The sequence below is a fragment of the Pseudophryne corroboree genome, chromosome 1 (genome assembly GCF_028390025.1).
Source record: "Pseudophryne corroboree isolate aPseCor3 chromosome 1, aPseCor3.hap2, whole genome shotgun sequence".
NCBI classification, from domain to species: domain Eukaryota; kingdom Metazoa; phylum Chordata; class Amphibia; order Anura; family Myobatrachidae; genus Pseudophryne; species Pseudophryne corroboree.
In genome coordinates this window covers 1,100,101,822-1,100,108,115 of record NC_086444.1, presented here as the reverse complement: position 1 = coordinate 1,100,108,115, position 6,294 = coordinate 1,100,101,822, and positions in this window count along the sequence as shown.

Sequence of the window (6,294 nt, the reverse complement as noted above, 5' to 3'; positions counted from 1 at the left end):
TGGATAAGGCGCTCACACGCTTATAAAAACAAGTGGCGTTACCGTCTCCAGATACGGCCGCCCTCAAAGAGCCAGCTGATAGGAAGCTGAAAAATATCCTAAAAAGTATATACACACATACTGGTGTTATACTACGACCAGCAATCGCCTCAGCCTGGATGTGCAGCGCTGGGGGGGCTTGGTCGGATTTCCTGACTGAAAATATTGATACCCTTGACAGGAACAATATTTTATTGACTATAGAGCATTTTAAGGATGCATTTCTATATATGCGAGATGCGCATTCTGGCATCAAGAGTAGATGTGATGTCCATATCTGCCAGACGATGTTTATAGACATGACAGTGGTCAGGTGATGCAGATTCCAGACGGCACATGGAAGTATTGCCGTATAAAGGGGCGGTCCATCGGACCTGGTGGCCATGGCAACAGCTGGAAAATCCACTTTTGTTACCCCAAGTCACATCTCAGCAAAAAAGGACACAGTCTTTTCAGTCTCAGTCCTTTCGTACCCATAAAGGCAGGCGGGCAAAAGGCCAGTCATATCTGCCCAGGGTTAGAGGAAAGGGAAGAAGACTGCAGCAGGCAGCCCATTCCCAGGAACAGAAGTCCTCCACAGCTTCTGCCAAGACCGCAGCATGACGCTGGGGCCATACAAGCGGACTCAGGTGCGGTGGGGGGTCATCTCAAGAGATTCAGCACGCAGTGGGCTCACTCGCAAGTGGACTCCTGGATCCTAAACGTAGTATCCCAGGTGTACATTGGAAATTCGAGACGTCTTCCCCTCACAAGTTCCTGAAGTCTGCTTTACCAACGTCTCCCTCCGACAGGGAGGCAGTATTGGGAAAAAAATTCACAGGCTGTATTCCCAGCAGGTGATAATCAAAGTACCCCTCCTACAACAAGGGAAGGGGTATTATTCCACACTATATTGTGGTACTGAAGCCAAACGGCTCGGTGAGATCTAAAAGATTTGAACAATTACATACAAGGGTTCAAATCAAGATGGAGTCATTCAGAGCAGTGATAGCGAACCAGGACGATATGGTGTCACTGGATATCAGGGACGCTTACCTACATGTCCAAATTTTGCCCTTCTCACCAAGGGTATCTCAGGTTCGTGGTACAGAACTGTCACTATCAGTTCAGACGCTGCCGTTTGGATTGTCCACGGCACCCCGGGTCTTTACCATGGTAATGGCCGAAATGATGATTCTTCCTAAAAGAAATATGGACGCTTTCCTGATAAGGGCAAGGTCCAGAGAACAGTTGGCGGTCGGAGTAGCACTATCTCAAGTAGTTCTACGACAGCACGAGTGGATTCTAAATATTCCAAAATCGCAGCTTTTTCCGACGACACGTCTAATGTTCCTAGGAATGATTCTGGACACAGTCCAGAAAAGGATGTTTTCTCCCGGAAAAGAAGGCCAGGGAGTTATCCGAGCTAGTCAGGAACCTCCTAAAACCAGGAAAAGTATCAGTGCATCATTGCACAAGGGTCCTGTGAAAAATGGTGGTTTCGTACAAAGCGATCCCATTCGGTAGATTTCACGCAAGAACTTTTCAGTGGAATCTGCTGGGAAAATGGTCCGGATCGCATCTTCAGATGCATCAGCGGATAACCCTGTCTCCAAGGACAAGGGTGTTTTCTTCTGCGGTGGCTGCAGAGTGCTCATCTATGAAAGGGCCGCAGATTCGACATTCAGGACTGGGTCCTGGTGACCACGGATGCCAGCCTGAGTGGCTGGGGAGCAGTCACACAAGGAAAAAATTTCCAGGGAGTGTGATCAAGTCTGGAGACTTCTCTCCACATAAATATACTGGAGCTAAGGGCAATTTACAAGGCTCTAAGCTTAGCAAGACCTCTGCTTCAAGGTCAGCCGGTATTGATCCAGTGGGACAACATCACGGCAGTCGCCCACGTAAACAGACAGGGCGGCACATGAAGCAGGAGGGAAATGGCAGAAACTGCAAGGATTCTTCGCTGGGCGAAAAATCATGTGATAACACTCTCAGCAGTGTTAATTCCGGGAGTGGAAAACTGGGAAGCAGATTTCCTCAGCAGGCATAACCTCCACCCGGGAGAGTGGGGACTTCAGCGGGAAGTCTTCCACATGATTGTAAACCGTTGGGAAAAACCAAAGGTGGACATGTTGGCGTCCCGCCTGAACAAAAAACTAGACAAATATTGCGCCAGGTCAAGGGACCCTCAGGCAATAGTGGTGGACGCTCTGGTAACACTGTGGGTGTACCAGTCAGGGTATGTGTTCCCTCCTATGCATCTCATACCAAAAGTACTGAGAATCATAAGAAGGAGATGAGTAAGAACGATACTCGTGGTTCCGGATGGGTCAAGAAGGACTTGGTACCCGGAACTTCAAGAGATGCTCACGGAAGAACCGTGGCCTCTACCTTTAAGAAAGGACCTGCTCCAGCAGGGGCCTTGTCTGTTCCAAGACTTACCGCGGCTGCGTTTGACGGCATGGCAGTTGAACGCCGGATCCTGAAAGGGCATTCCAGATGAAGTCATCCCTACCCTGGTCGAAGCCAGAAAGGATGTAACCGCAAAACATTTTCACCGCATTTGGCGAAAATATGTTGCGTGGTGTGAGGCCAAGAAGGTCCCTACAGAGGAATTCCAACTGGGTCGTTTCTACATTTCCTGAAAACAGGACTGTCTATGGGCCTAAAATTAGGGTCCATTAAGGTTAAAATTTCGACCCTGTCGAATTTCTTCCAGAAAGAACTGGCTTCAGTGCCTGAAGTTCAGACGTTTGTAAAAGGGGTACTGCATATACAGCCTCCTTTTGTGCCCCCAGTGGCACCTTGGGATCTCAATGTTGTTTTGAGTTTCCTAAAGTCACATTGGTTTGATCCACTCACCACTGTGGAATTAAAATATTTCACATGGAAGGTGAAGATTCTATTAGCCCTGGCTTCAGCCAGGCGTGTGTCAGAATGGGCGGCTTTATCATATAAAAGCCCTTACTTAACTTTTCATTCTGACAGGGCAGAATTGAGGACTCGTCCTCAATTTCTCCTTAAGGTGTTTTCTGTTTTTCACATGAACCAACCTATTGTGGTACCTGCGGCTACTAGGGACTTGGAGGACTCCAAGTTACTTGACGTTGTCAGGGCCCTGAAAATATATGTTTCCAGGACGACTGGAGTCAGAAAATCTGACTCGCTGTTTAGCCTGTATGCACCCAACAAGATGGGTGTTCCTGCTTCTAAGCAGACGATTGCTCGCTGGATTTGTAGTACAATTCAGCTTGCACATTCTGTGGCAGGCTTGCCACAGCCAAAATCAGTAAAAGCCCATTCCACAAGGAAGTGGGCTCATCTTGGGCGGCTGCCCGAGGGGTCTCGGCTTTACAACTTTGCCGAGCTGCTACTTGGTCAGGGGCACACCCTGACTGAGGAGGACCTGGAGTTCTCTCATTCGGTGCTGCAGAGTCATCCGCACTCTCCCGCCCGTTTGGGAGCTTTGGTATAATCCCCATGGTCCTGACGGAGTCCCCAGCATCCACTTAGGACGTTAGAGAAAATAAGAATTTACTTACCGATAATTCTATTTCTCGTAGTCCGTAGTGGATGCTGGGCGCCCATCCCAAGTGCGGATTGTCTGCAATACTTGTACATAGTTATTGTTACAAAAATCGGGTTATTCTTGTTGTGAGCCATCTTTTCAGAGGCTCCTTCGTTGTTATCATACTGTTAACTGGGTTCAGATCACAGGTTGTACGGTGTGATTGGTGTGGCTGGTATGAGTCTTACCCGGGATTCAATATCCTTCCTTATTATGCACGCTCGTCCGGGCACAGTATCCTAACTGAGGCTTGGAGGAGGGTCATAGGGGGAGGAGCCAGTGCACACCACCTGATCCTAAAGCTTTTATTATTGTGCCCTGTCTCCTGCGGAGCCGCTAAACCCCATGGTCCTGACGGAGTCCCCAGCATCCACTACGGACTACGAGAAATAGAATTATCGGTAAGTAAATTCTTATTTTTTGGGTCATTTTACTGAACTTTTGTTTTTTGGATTTTACATGCTCTCTACTATGACATTGGGCATCGGCCTTGGCAGGCGACGTTGATGGCATTTCATCGTCTCGGCCATGACTAGTGGCAGCAGCTTCAGCACGAGGTGGAAGTGGATCTTGATCTTTCCCTATTTTAACCTCCACATTTTTGTTCACCATTTTTTAATGTGTGGAATTATATGCCAGTAACTATCAATAGCAATGGCCTACTACTATATATACTGCGCACAACTGAAATGCACCACAGGTATGGATGGATAGTATACTTGACGACACAGAGGTAGGTAGAGCAGTGGCCCTCCGTACCGTACTGCTATATATACTGGTGGTCACTGTCAGCAATCTGCAAAACTAAAATGCACCACAGGTATAGAATGTAGATGGATAGTACACTTAATGACGACACAGAGGTAGGTACAGCAGTGGCCTTCCGTACCGTACTGCTATATATAGTATACTGGTGGTCACTGTGTCAGCAAACTGCAAAACTAAAATGCACCACGGGTATAGAATGTAGATGGATAGTATACTTAATGATGACACAGAGGTAGGTACAGCAGTGGCCTTCCGTACCGTACTGCTATATATAGTATACTGGTGGTCACTGTGTCAGCAAACTGCACAACTGAAATGCACCACAGGTATAGAATGTAGATGGATAGGATACTTAATGACGACACAGAGGTAGGTACAGCAGTGGCCTTCCGTACCGTACTGCTATATATAGTATACTGGTGGTCACTGTGTCAGCAAACTGCAAAACTAAAATGCACCACGGGTATAGAATGTAGATGGATAGTATACTTAATGACGACACAGAGGTAGGTACAGCAGTGGCCTTCCGTACCGTACTGCTATATATAGTATACTGGTGGTCACTGTGTCAGCAAACTGCAAAACTAAAATGCACCACGGGTATAGAATGTAGATGGATAGTATACTTAATGACGACACAGAGGTAGGTACAGCAGTGGCCTTCCGTACCGTACTGCTATATATAGTATACTGGTGGTCACTGTGTCAGCAAACTGCAAAACTAAAATGCACCACAGGTATAGAATGTAGATGGATAGTATACTTAATGACGACACAGAGGTAGGTACAGCAGTGGCCTTCCGTACCATACTGCTATATATACTGGTGGTCACTGTGTCAGCAAACTGCACAACTGAAATGCACCACAGGTATAGAATCTAGATGGATAGTATACTTAATGACGACACAGAGGTAGGTACAGCAGTGGCCTACTGTACCGTAATGCTATATATTATATACTGGTGGTCACTGGTCAGCAAAACTCTGCACTGTACTCCTCCTATATAATATTATACTGGTGGTCCCCAGTCCCCACAATAAAGCAGCACACTGAGCACAGATATGGAGTGTTTTTCAGGCAGACAACGTATACTGGTGGTCACTGTCAGCAAAACTCTGCACTGTACTCCTCCTATATTATACAGCTGCTCCCCAGTCCCCACAATTAAGCAGTGTGAGCACAGATATATGCAGCACACTGTGAGCACAGATATGGAGCGTTTTTTTCAGGCAGAGACGGATAACTGGTGGTCACTGATCAGCAAAACTCTGCACTGTACTCCTCCTATATTATACAGCTGCTCCCCAGCCCTCCTCACAATTAAGCAATAGTGCACAATCAAGTTCAACAATAACGGAGAGGACGCCAGCCACGTCCTTTCCCTAACATTTCCAATGCACGAGTGAAAATAGCGGCGACGCGCGGCTGCTTATATAGAATCCGAATCTCGCGAGAATCCGACAGCGGGATGATGACGTTCGGGCGTGCTCGGGTTAACCGAGCCATACGGGAGAATCCGAGTATGGCTCGGACCCGTGTAAAAAGGGTGAAGTTCGGGGGGGGTTCGGTTTCCGAGAAACCGAACCCGCTCATCACTAGTGATTACTGCGTGTGACAGGGTATGGGGGAGATTACTGCATGTGTGCCAGGTTATAGGGGGTGATTACTGAGTGTGTGCCAGGGTATGGGGGGGGGGGGGGTGATTACTGCGTGGGTGTCAGGGTATGGGGAGAGGATTACTGCGTGTGTGCCAGGTTATAAGGGGTGATTACTGAGTGTGTGCCAGGGTATGGGGGGGGGGGACTGCGTGTATACCAGGTTATAGGGGGTGATTTTACTGCGTGTGTGCCATGGTATGGGGGGGTGATTACTGCATGATGCATACCTCCCAACATGACCCTCTCCAGGAGGGACAGAATGCTCTGGTTCTGGACTT